General features: G+C 54.1%; 1 protein-coding gene and 1 long non-coding RNA gene across 5 annotated transcripts in view; one reads left to right on the top strand and one right to left on the bottom strand.

The window, feature by feature from the left end:
• The window catches only part of GRID1 (glutamate ionotropic receptor delta type subunit 1), a 634,358-nt gene that overhangs the window by 74,103 nt on the left and 547,556 nt on the right, over positions 1 to 12,699 (top strand). The gene's annotated exons all lie outside the window — the stretch shown is intronic.
• LOC129509970 (uncharacterized) lies at positions 7,932 to 10,393 on the bottom strand. 3 transcript variants are annotated; one of them, XR_008664451.1, is made up of 3 exons: positions 9,488 to 10,393; positions 9,001 to 9,382; positions 7,932 to 8,747 (listed from the first exon to the last, which is right to left on the bottom strand). It is a non-coding gene; the product is annotated as an uncharacterized LOC129509970 (long non-coding RNA). The 3 variants fall into 3 exon arrangements; XR_008664452.1 differs by having other exon boundaries at positions 7,932 to 8,756; XR_008664450.1 differs by having other exon boundaries at positions 7,932 to 8,759.

The raw sequence follows: 12,699 nt of genomic DNA on the forward strand, positions 1-12,699 counted from the left end.
TGGCACCTGCCTTTGGCCCAGGGCGCGGTCCTGGAGTCCCGGGGTCGAGTCCCGCATCAGTTCCTGGCGTGGCGCCTGCTTCTCCCTCTGCCTGTGTCTCTGCCTCTCTCTCTCTCTCTCTCTCTCTCTCATAAATAAATAAATAAATAAATCTTTAAAAAAAAAAAGAGTTGGATGCTTAACCAACTGAGCCACCCAGGCATCCTTGCCTTTTGTGGTTTTAATTGAACATGTATTTACATGTTTTTCTATTATGTCAATCACATTTAAGTTTTGAGAATTCGTATTTACAAATAGAGCTCAGTACATTCCCAGGAGAATATCTATATCTATATTTATTATTTTATTTTTTCAAAAATGAAATGAAAGCAAAATACAATTATTATGATAATTAGGTAGCTTAATGAACATCTTGCTTGGTGTCTATGATTACTCAGTGTTTAAATGAAAATTTGGATCTTCCTTTTGGTTTTTAGCTAGAGCTGAGAGAGTCTTCCCTTTTCCCAAACTTTGATTTTTTTTTTTTTGCATTTTTGAAGGCTAAATAATCCATTATTTAGTGATTTTTCAAACTGCTTTTGAAAAGACTATATACTGTGTTTTATGTGGTTACTGAAGTCTTTCCTTTAGTTTTTGCTCAGGTAATGTTTTGAGAGAGATTTCCTTGAATGCCTGGAGTTCAGAACAAAACAAAACAAGATAAGTAACAACAGCAATACAACAAATACAGATACAAACAAAACAAACTTTTCCCCCAATCTTTATAGGTTGACTTTCTGTTGGAGAACTCCTTCAGCACTTAGCCAGGCTTGCACTGAATCTACAGATCAGCCTGAGCTGAAATCTTAGGGTCTTCTCAGGTCTCTTCTGGGCGTGCAGCTTTCCTTGGGTGTAGTGTGGCTTTCTAAATTGACCCCTATCAGTGGGTGCTTTTGAATGTCTTAATTTCCCAAAAAATCCCTCCCAGATTCTTCTCCTGGGTCTCAGGTAGTTTATTTTATGTCTTGAGTATATCTTTTTCCCCAGGTATCTGGGGGTTCATCTTGCAGTGTTTCAACCAACACCTATGAGTTTCAGTTTCAGTTCTGAGTTGCAGAATGCAGATGAGTGCCTTGCATATGTCCTTCAGGTAGCCTCCAGACAGCCTATGACACACATACAAAATGATTTGTGAACAAAGTTTATTCTACTTTCTCTAGAGTCAGGGATTAAGGTCTCTGTCTGGGAACATGAACTGTCACCACTTCAAGACTGCTGTCATGCTGGAGATTGAGTGGAGCAAGTTCAAGTGAAAATGTCACAGTGCTTTCCTACTGTTTTTAAGGTCCATTTTTTTTCAAAACAGATTATTTATTTATTCAACAGAGAAGGAGAGAGAACACAAGCAGGGGAGCAGCAGAGGGAGAGGGAGAAACGGGCTCCCTGCTGAGCATGGAGCCTGATGCAGGGCTCCATCCCAGGACCCCAGGATCATGACTCAAGCAGAAAGCAGATGCTTAAACGACTGAGCCACCCAGGTGTCCCTGTTTGTTTTTAATGAACTGTTCTCTTGGTTGTTGTAAACTTTTGACTCTTTCCCAGAATTCTGACAAAGTTGGTTCTGGCCACTTCTCTCTCTCTCTCTCTCTCTCTCTCTCTGTATTTTTCTTTATAGGTATAAGAGCTTAGAGCTGCTTACTCTGCTCGTATTTACTCCACCTTCAGTTTTTTGGAAGATATTTTTGTTGGGTATAAAAATCTAGGTTCAGAGTTTTTCTCTTTCAGAACTTAATGTTGTTGCTCCACTTCTCTTTTGTGTTGTGTCTGATACTAAATTTGTTGTCATCTTTATCCTTGTTCCTCTGTAATAACATGTCTTATTTCTCTGCTGCCTTTATGATTTTGTCTGTATCCCAGTTTTGAGCATTTCAATTATGATGATGTACCTTGATGTAGTTTCCTTCTTTGTGTTTCTTGTGCTTGGGGTTTCTTAAGATTCTTAGATCTGTGGGTTTACAGTTTTCATAAAACTTGGAGATTTTTCATGAGTTATTTCTATAAATATATTTTCTTTTCCCTCTCCCTTTCCTCTCCTTTGGGACTCAAATTACACATATGTTAGATTGTGTGAAGTTGTCCCACAGGTCACTAATATGCTTTTCATTTCCTTCCTTCCCTTCTTCTCTTTCTCTCATTCACTTCCTTCCTCCTTCCCTTTTTCCTCTTTTCTGCATTTCATTTTGAATGCTTTCTTTTACCATCATTTTAAGTTCTTTTTTCCTGCCATATCTCATCTGACACAAAACCAATTCAGTTTATTTTTTAATCAGTTTTAATGCAGTTTTTATTTCTAGAAGTCTCATTTGCATCTTCTTTTCAATCTTTCATGCATTTGTTTAACTTTTGAACATATGGCATATAATAGTAATGACTGTTTTAATATTGTGGTCTGTTAATTCTGACATCTTTGCCAGTTTTGGCTTAGTTTGGATTGATTGATTTTCTTTTCATAGGGGCCGTATTGTTGACCCTTAAGCAACATGAATTTGAACTGTGTAGGTCCACTTATTCATGGATTTTTCCCCCAAATAAATATAGTGCAGTACTGTCAGTATATTTTTTCTTCTTTATGATTTATTAATGATATTTTCTCTAGCTTACTTTATTGTAAGAATACAGTATATAATGCACATAACATACACAATATGGTCAATCAACTATTTAAGTTATTGGTGAGGCTTCCAGTCAACGGTAGGTTGTTACTAGTTAAGTTTTGGGGGAATAAAAAGTTGTATATGAATTTTTGACTGCACAGGAGATTGGCACCTCTATCCCTTATGTTGCTCAAAAGTCAGTGATATTTTCCTGCTGCTTTACATACCTCATGAGTTTTGATTGGGTTACAGATATTGTGATGGATATTTTTGTATTCCTAGAAAATAGTTTTGAGTTTTATTCTGGGATGAAGTTAAGTTACTTGGAAGCAGTTTGATTCTTTTTTTTTCTTTTAGGTTTTATTTATTTGTTAATGAGAGACACAGAGAGAGAAGCAGACACACAGGCAGAGGGAGAAGCAAGCTCCCTGTGGAGAGCCCAATGCAGGACTTGATCCCAGGACCTCAGGATCACGCCTGGACCAAAGGCAGACTCTCAACCACGGAGCCACCCAGGCTTCCCTGGTTTGATCCTTTGAGTCTTGCTTTTCCCACTTGTTAGGTAGGAGCACAGCTATTCCTGCTGAGGCAGTACCTTTCTATGTACTCTACCCAATGTGAATCATGAGATTCCCATCGAAAATACCACTGTTCTTGGCCCTATGAAGTACTAGTCCCTCAAATTTCTGGGGGTGTTTCTTTACCTGACCTTGGAAAAGCTCAACTCTACTAAATACTTCAGTGGAATCTTTAGAAAAATCCCTAGATTTCACCTCCTTGGTACTTTATCTCGGTTCTCTGGCTGCCTTGATCTCCCTGATGCTTAGATTCAATTCCTCGACTCAGGGCATCCCCTCCCCCAACAACCGTGTTGTTTTGGAAGCTTAAAGCAGTAAGCTGAGGCAATCGTAGGGTTCACCTTGTTTTATTTTAGTCTCCCAGGCATTGCTGTCCTTTTTTGCCTCATCTCTAGTATCTGGAAAAACATTATTTCATATACTTTACCATTTTTTTGAGTTGTTTTGGAAGGAGGGTAAATCTGTCCTGTTATTCCATCTTGGTCAGAAGCGGAAGTCTGAGGTGTTTTTTAAAATATGGATAATTAAAAAAATGAAATATGGATAATTTGAGTTTATTTAATGATTGAGGGAATGGAGAGGATGACGATGTGAAGGATGATGGAGAGGAGGCAAATGTTGGAATGAGATGAGAAGGGACAATTTAATGTTTTAATCTGCTATTGATCTTTGCCAGGCTCCTGTGGGTGTTGGGTAGGATAATTCATAGCCCCTGGCTTCAAGGAGCCCATGATCTGAAGGGGCAGGAGAAATGGTTTATAGTTGTTTTAATCAAGAGGTACAGTTGCTGAGACAAAGCAGATGTTTCATGTTTCCAAACTATGAAGAATTAGATTCATTTAAAACATTTTTCACCGAATGCAATTATAAATGCTGTTTCAGGAAAGCCTACAAATCAGGATAGATTTGTTCAGCCATTAAGGGAAGAGGGTAGTTAATTTCGTGAGGTTTCTGTAGGAAGGAGCTTGAGACCCACGTGTGAGCCTCCTTGGTCCTTCATCTGCAGGAGCCATGGTGCCCCCACACAGGCAGCTTGCAGAGTTCTTATGGGGTGTGCAGGTAAGGCACCCATTAGGGTGCTGGCACCTAGGAAGCGATCAGCAAATGTGGTTCCCATGTCTGTGCCAATGAGTCCTTGGTTTGTGCCTTTGCACAGTGTGATGTTGTGATGGGCATTTCCTCATGAGTCCCAAGTCCCTGTGCCCATCGGGTTGGAGCCTCCCCGGACAGGAGCTGTGGTGGCTTTCTGCATTCTGGAAGATGCCCTTTCTGGCTCCTATGGGACCCTTTGTTTGTTAGGAGTCACTTACCCTTATGCTCCTTAACCAGACAAGTCAGAAGGCTTAGAAGGACAACAGGAAGCAACAGAATATGCCCCTATCCCCAGAAAGCTGCTGCTAACCTGCCTCAAAATTGTCTTCTGAGTTGAACCCGAGGAAAGGGCCAGCTGTGGTCAGGGAGGAAGAGAGGAAGGGCCGAGGACCAGAACAGGCATGAGGATGAGGACAGGAGGACCCCTGATGAACAAAGGGTCCGTGCAGGCCAGAGCTGAGGTGCCCCAGAGGAGGCAGAAATGGGATCTCTCAGGATGCTGCCCTTGTGTGCCCGTGGGGTGGGGGTGGGGGTGGGGATGTAACCGGAACACTGGCTTGGCGGCCTCCCCGAGTGCAGCTCGCTGGGAGTCCGGGGCCTCTCTGTGCCCCATGTAGGTGACAGCATCTCCGATGCGGCCTGTCCTGAGGTGGCTGGCTGGTTACCCTGCTCCTCACCCCCCAGGCATCTTGGAGCTAATGTGAGGGACTGGCAGGCATGAGCGATGGAAGGCTCCCAGTGTGCCCGGCACTTTACAGGCAGTTTGTACTCCTGACATCTCAAGAACGCCCTGCGGGGGGTAGGTATTGATTTTATGAGAAGAAAGCTGAGGTTCCCAGAGGCGAAGGGACTTGTTCAAGGTCATGGGTACGTGTTAGCTCGGCTATGCACTCAGGTGTCTGCCTCCAAGGCTCAGTCTTCCTAACATGCCCCACAGGCTTTCTTCCTGTTTTAAACATTTGTTGTGGGGTCGTCATGATGTGACAAGCCTACTTAGAAAGCCAGCTGGGGGCGCATTTATGGCGTCCTGCAGGGTCCTGACCCCTGTGTTGTCCTGGGCAGGTGCACGAGGCATTTGTTGCTCATTCCTTGCGTTGCTGAAGTAGGCCAGCCTGTGTGGCAGTCGCAGCAGCCCCTGAGCCCACGCAGGCTGCATGTCCGTCCTGGGCTGGCCCGGGGCTGCTGTGAGCCTGTGGTCATCTCCCCCACTTCAGGAACCAGGCTGAGAAGCGAGTGCTCTCCAAAAATGCTTTCGGTGCTACGGGTGGAGAAGCGAGAACCGGCTCAGGCTTCTGCTTGGAATAAACATGTCTCAGCGGCTGCCGTGGCATCGGCCGGAGCAGGCCACTCACCGGGCTTGACCAAGTAACAGACTGTAACAGTCCACGGGGACGCTCTGTGCCGTCCCCCCAGTGATGACTTCCTGGGAGCTCCTGTGGGTGCTCCCCCACCCCCTGCTGGGGCTGGAACCGCTTGGTGGAGAAGGGCCCTGCTCCCTGCCTCCAGGGGCTCACCATCCAGTGGAGGGATGGCGCAGCCCCAAGAAAGGGAGGCCTCTGGGAGAGATGGTGTTGTGGGGTACACGGCAGCCGTGACACATTTTGCTTAAAGGGGGAATTACTGAGGGCGGGGCCACATCGGAGCCTCTGGTTCAAGGATGAGAGGTCTCCAGCAAGGGATGAGAAAGGAAGGGGCTTTGCGGGCTGAGGGACTGGGGTGCAGAGGTACAGAGCAGAGGGCGTGGTGTTGGGTGAGGGCCTGTGGCCGGGTGTTTGGAGCCACCGGGTCCTATGGGAGTGTGGTGGAGAGCAAGAGGCCGAGCAGTGGGAGGGCCAGCAGTGGGGCTCGTCCTGTGGATCCCTGGTGTGGGATTCTGGCCAGCGGTGTGGACAGCACTGGGAATGCTGCTTTGGAGCCCAGCTGGGGCGTGGGGGCTCCCCCGGGGCATCAGCTGGGCCTGGGCCGCTCCTGGCTGCATAGGGTCTAGACCCTGCTCTGCTGCTGCTGGCAGCCCCTGCTGTTCACCCTTTGGGGGGAATGAATCAGCTCCATTCTTCAAGAACAAAAGCTCCTGGGTTGCTAGGGAGATGCAGGGGCTGCTGCCTGCACTTCCTGGAGTTGTGGTTTGGAGTCAGGAGGAAATGGGTCCTCCTGTGCCTGGAGCCTGGAGCCTCACAGGGCAGGGCTGGGCCGAGCTGCCCTAACGCGTCGTCCCTGTTGCATGGGGCTCTCTGGGGGTCAGCGCTGAGCAGAGGCCCTGGACCAGGAGCGCCCTGTGTATGTGCCTCTGCCGGTTGAGGGCTGTGGGAATTAGGCCTCGTCTGCTCTGTTTCCTCTAATCAGTACCTAGCTTGCGGGGTGGTGGGGGGATTTCACAGGAGCACAGGTCCAAAGGCCTCTGTTCATTTATTCAATAGATGCTTCTTGCTCTCCCCGCATGCCAGGCACTGCTCTGGGGCTGGAGTCCATGCAGTGACGTGAGGCTGGCCTGGCCCCGAGATGGACAGACAGCCTGGCGGGCACCGTGCTGTGCACACGGGAGCACTCACTACATGGTAGTGTTGTTCTTGGGGTCAGGGGCTCCGGGGAGGGTGGGACTAGGAGAGAAGCATTTGGGGAGGTGGAGGGCTGGACCAGGGTGCAGCCCTGGGTGCCATAGCCCTTCAGGAAAGGGGGTGAGGGTCACTGGAAGACCCTCCCATGAACTTAAGCTTCCTTGTGGCTGTGAGTCCTAGGGTGCAGGGGAGTCCTTGGGGGGTTTCCTGAGCCAGGCTGCTGCATTTGGCTTTGGGGCCCCCAAGCGAGCCCCAGTCCAGGGCCGGGCTGGCCTTGCTGTCCTTTCTCTTAGCAGGTGCAGAGTTGGCTGTGGCAAACTGCACTTGGTGACTCTGAGCTGAGCCGACGGCCCAGTAGAGATCAGGGGTCGGGAGAGTGGGCAGAGGGCCTTCCTCTGGGGAAGGCTCCATCTCATCTGCCTCTGCCCCCCCGAGTACAGATGGGGGAAGCCTTGGGTGGGACTCGGGCTCCCCAGCTGTGTGGGAGTGCTGGGAATCTGTGAGGTGCATTTGGGGGTCGGACATGGTTGATGATGACATTGGAGGTGGTCAGGGGTGCCAGGTATGGGAGTGCTCTGCATTTGGGCCTGGGGACGGAGAAGGGGGTGCTTGGGGGACTTCCCGAGAGCGTCGTTGGTGCTGTGCCTTGAGGGTTGGTGGCAGGTGCTGGGGCCAGAGGCATGTTGGGGGGTGTGTGATGATGGAGGTGGGGGTGCGGATCAGTGAGGATGAGGGAGCCATCAGCGCCTGTGCCAGTGGCTTCATGTCTGAGCTCTGCAGTGTCCCAGGGAGGGTGGCTCGGGCTTGACGCCCTGCGACACGTTCCTGGGCAGAGGGGTGTCTCTGTGGGCTCGGCCTGGGGAGTGGGGGTCAGGGGGCTGTTGATCAGCAGGCACAGAAGGGTGGGGGGCGCTGAACCAGGGCAGCCAGGAGCCAGGGGTGTGGGCGGCTGGGCTGCTGCTCCGCGACTTTGCAGATGCCCAGGGTCGTTACCTGCCGTTGTCACCAGGGAAAGTTGCAAAATGAAAATTAACTGTCAGAGAAGATGGATTCGTTTGATGTCTAACCAGGAGCAGCCTTTTATTGCTGTAAAATGCTGATTTCCATTCGCGCTGCCAATGACAGGTGAGTCTTAGCGGCCCTGAAGGAAGCCAGACCCCCAGTCAGAACGCCCAGGACACATGGCCTGCAGGGCCCAACTCTCCTCCATCCTGCGTGGCTGTGGGAGTGAGACTCCGTGTCTGATTTCATTCATGGGAAAGAACAGCTGTGTGGGTGGGCTAGCCCCCACGGCCTGCTGGGAAGGCTTGGGGCTCTGGATTCACACACATCTGGGTTTAAATTCAGGCTGGGCCACTTAGAAGCATTATGCCTGGGGGCCGGCCTGTGTCCTCCCCTGTTAGATGGGAGACGTGTTCTCCAGCTGAGCCTGAGACTGCAGAGCACTTGGCACAGTGCCTGGCACGGGGTATCAGGGGCCGGGGCCAGCTGAAGTGGTCAGAAGCCCCTGCAACTCAGGATTCAGATCACTTTCCTGGGAGCAGCACTGATCGGGGTGCCCGTGAGCTGCAGGGTGGACAGGAGTCAAAAGAGAGGGAGCAGCCAGGGAGGTAAAGCAGGGGGCTAGTGAGGAGGGTTATTTAAGATGAGACTGCACTCAGGGCAGGGGTGTCAGGAGCTCGAGCCTGCCAGGACTGCTGAGCGGGCCCCAGTCTGCCCCAGTCTGCCCCCAGCGGGTGGCCCGGGGACTTTCTTCTTGCCTCCAGCACTTTGATGTTCTCCGAGTTGGCTAGGAAGGAAAGGGCTGGGCTGGTTCGGGTCTCGGCAGGCCTCAGGAGCAGATGGCAACGGGCAGAGGGTTTCCTGGAGGTTCGGAGGCAGCCGTTCTCCTGTGGGAGCTTCTGGTTGGCAAAGGGTACAGTTGGCGACAGGTCGGAGGGGCCTCCCCCTCTGTGGGGCCAGGAGGAGGGGCAGATAATGACACAGCAATCGAGTGGGAGGTCTCTGTGGTGGGCGTCTGTCTGCCCGCATGCCTGCCTCTTTGTTGCTCGGAAGGAGGCAGGGGCTGGGCCTGCAGCTGCCTGGGCAGAGCGGCTCCTGGCTCCTGCGTGGGACAGAGCTCCTCCCTGGTTACAGACTCACCGCTTCGCTCTCCACTCGCCTCAGCAGTCTGCATGGGGCCTTGGGCTGCCTCTCCTGGGCAAGAAGACTGTGGAAGCATCCTTCTCCAGGTGGAACTCCCGGCCCTGTGGGAGGTGTTCCGGGCTGGGCCTGGCTGGGGAGAGCCCCAGAGGGGTGCGGTGAGCTCAGGCTGGGTGTGCGCGGGCCAGTGCCACATCCAAGGCTCTGATGGACGTGGTGGCCGGGCGGGCGCAGCAGGCCTCAGGTGTCACCTAGTGCTGGGTTCCAGCCTGTAGGGCAGGGCACAGACAGCCCTGGGGATGAAGGTACAGGGTGTCAAGGGGCAGACAAGATCTAGAGAGGACACGTAGGAAATTCCAGCAATTTCTGGGCCAAGGAGATGCTGCAGAGAAGCAGAAGATGAAATGAGAAATGAAGGATACATGCGCAGGGGTGGCCAGCCCCCCAGGGTGTGGGGTATTAAAGTCTGAGGGTCTCGGGGTTTCACCTGCTGTAGGTTAGGTTCTCAGCTCCTGGGGGGGGGTGCTGCAGCTGCTGGGAGGGGAGAGAAGGATGCCCAGCTGGGCATAGTGATGGGTGGTCCTGACCTGGTGCTAGGTAGAGAGGCTGCTGAGCTCCTCACTGAAAATGGGGTGAGTGGGCAGGAGGTCTCCTGCTGCAGGGAAACAAAACCAAATCAAAAAGCCCAGAACCAAGAGCTGGACCTGGGGGATAGAAGCCCTGGATTCTCCTTCCAGTTCTGCTGTGAACTTGCTGAATGCTGGACGGGTCCCTTCCCCTCTCTGGCTTTCAGTTTGCTCCTCTGTAAAACGCAAGCTGTGGGGCGGAAAAAGGGATTTCAGACACGGTCAAGCAGTGGGACCCTTTGCTGGAATGAGCTATTCCATGACCCTCCTACCATGACCACCCTCAACTGAGTGAAGTGGGTGGAGCGGGGTGGGGGGGCAGCAGACCAGTGCCCTACGCCCCTTTGTCACATTTAGGACCCAGAGCTGTGGCTCCTCTCCAAAGCCCTGCTTACAAACACTTATTGTGGATTTTAAACATTATCTATATTTTAAACTAATTTTTATGCAACAACCATGTGCCAGGCACTGTTCTAAGCACCTTAAATACATATTAACTCTTTCATTTCTCACAATAGCCCTAAGTAGGAGGTGGTGAAACTGAGGCACAGAAGGTGGTGATATTTCAAGGTCACCCAGCTCCTGAGTGGCACAGCTGGGATTCCAGCCCAGACAGTGGGGGTCCGGGTTTGAGGTGTCCTCCCTCTTCCCTACCACCTGTAGATGGTGGTGGAAGGAGGTGGCTTGTCTCCGGGTCCGCCAGCCAGGAGACGGTCTGGTTCCGGGTGGGGCGGGGAGAGGGGTTCGGGTCTGGGTGGGGTGGAGGCGGGAGAGGGGTTCGGTCCGGGTCCGGGTCCGGGTGGGGCTAGGAGAAGGGTTCGGGTCTGGGCGAGTCGGGGAGAGGGGTCCGGGTCTGGGTCCGGGAGAGGGGTTCGGGTCCGGGTTGGGGTCCCACTGAGCGGGCCGGGCTGGGTCCGGGCGGGTCGGGGTCCGGGTCCGGGTTGGAGTCTGGGTCGGGGTCCGGGTCGGGTCCCGTCGAGCGGGACGGGCGGGGTGAGGGTCGGGGTCCGGGTCGGGGTCCTGCGGAGCGGGCCTGGCGGGGTCCGGGCGGGTCCGGGTCGGGGTCCAGGTCGGGTCCCGCCGAGCTGGCTGGGCGGGGTCCGGGTCCGGGTCGGGTCCCGCTGAGCTGGCTGGGCAGGGTCCGGGTCGGGTCCCGCGGAGCGGGCCTGGCGGGGTCCGGGCGGGTCCGGGTCGGGGTCCGGGTCGGGGTCCCGCCGAGCGGGCCGGGCGGGGTCCGGGTCGGGGTCCTGGTCGGGTGCGGCCGCGGGCCCCGCAGAGCCCCAGGAGGGTAAGGCGAGCTGGCGAGGCTCGGGCGCACGCGTTGGCGCGTCGGAAATGGGACGCGCGGGTTTCTCCGCCAGGCGCACACTCCACCCACCAAATTTATTTAAGCAGATCAGATGCAGGGGGTGTAATGTCAGATTAATGGATAAATAACCGTCCTGGCTTTTGGCAGGACGGCGGGGAGCGGCAGTGAGAAGCCTCATTATGTGCGGCTCCGCCTCGAGGACCGAGCCTCGCGCTGCCACCCCACCCCCGGGCCCGCGAACAGAGCATTAAATTGTTGCAAAGGGCTCCCCTTCACTCGCAGAACAAAGATGTTTTCTCCAGAATAAATCGACTCCCTCTCGGCGCGCGGAGCCCGGCTTCCCACAAACGCGGCCTATGCTCGGGCTCGGCTCGCCGGGGGAGGGGGCGGCGGGGCCTGGGAACGCGGGGCGCTTCCTGCCGGGCGGGGGCGGGGGCGGCGGCGGGCCCCGGGGCGCGAGGGCGCCCCAGCCGAGCACCTGGGCGGGGTCTCTAACTCCTCCCGGGGGCGCGGATTAGAGAGCGCGGACGGGAGAGCAGGGTCTCTAACCTTGGGGGCGGAGCGGTGGGCGGGGCTCCGCCTAGGGCACGCCCACCACAGACCATGCCCCGCCCAGGCCACGCCTACTCCGACCCCAGGCCCCGCCCAGGCCACGCCCACTCCAGCCCAGGCCCCGCCCATGCCCCTGGAGCCTGATGCCCAAGCAGAGGAGAGGTGTGGGGGACTCTGGAGTCCGGGTGCTGCTGAACCCTGACCCCGGACCTGGACCAGGGGCCTGGGCTGAAGGACCCAAGATCCTCAGGGCGGCTGGGCCCCCTCCCGGCTCCCCAGGGGTGGCCCAGTGCCTGGCTGGCTCCTGGTAGGGTGGGACCAGGATCTCAGGGGAGACTTGGCTCTGACCTGAGCTAAATTTTGGCAGATTTGGAGCTGCTGCCCCGGCTGCCCTGGGCTCGGTAGGCACAGGGCTCAGAGAAGCTGCTCGGGGAGAGTAAATACTCTCTCTGTTCCAAAAGAGCCCATTTCTCGTCTATCCTCGCCCTAGGAGGCACGTGTGGCAGTGGAAGGAGCATAGGCCAAGGCCAACTCGCTGCCATCACCCCCTGGAGGTGTTAACTCTAGGCAAATGGCTTCTTCCCCTCTGAGCCTCCCTTTTGCCACCTGGCAACCCTGGAATAATGCTTCCACTTTGCCCAAGGAGCCTGGTTATGTAGAGTGAAGCTCCTGGAGCAGTGCCCCGCACCCAGTAGGCTCCTTGGGCAGTGATTTCTGTAACAAATATTGATGAAATGCCTACTCTGGACTAGGTTCCTGGGCTGGTCTCTGGAGACGTGATGGTGAGTGGGGTGGCCGTGTTGTGCTTCCTGCGGGTCGGACTGGGGAGCAGGGCTGGCTGGTGTGCTGGTGCTGCCCGGACACATACGTCCTCTGGATGCTGCTTCTGTGCGCCTGCCCAGGGCCCTTGAGTTTGGGTTGCCCGTGGCGGGGTCTGGCCTTTGGGGCGGTGTGCTGTGTCTTGCTCTGCCTCCTGCCTCCTTCGTCATGCCTCTTCCCCGCTCACTCCTCACCTGCGACACCAGAATGTCCGACTGATCAAGCCAAGAGCTTGGAAAAGGAAAGTTCTGAAAATGTTCTGGGCTTGGGTCTGGAGTGTGGAGCCTGTTGCAGAACCACAGAGCATCTGTGGGGCCCAGATCCCTAGTTGCTGAGCATCTCCTGGCAGGGCCACCAGGCACCCTTGAGGCCCTGGCATCCCAGGGGGGCAGA

This window comes from Nyctereutes procyonoides, unplaced genomic scaffold (genome assembly GCF_905146905.1).
Source record: "Nyctereutes procyonoides isolate TBG_1078 unplaced genomic scaffold, NYPRO_anot_genome, whole genome shotgun sequence".
Taxonomy (NCBI): Eukaryota; Metazoa; Chordata; class Mammalia; order Carnivora; family Canidae; genus Nyctereutes; species Nyctereutes procyonoides.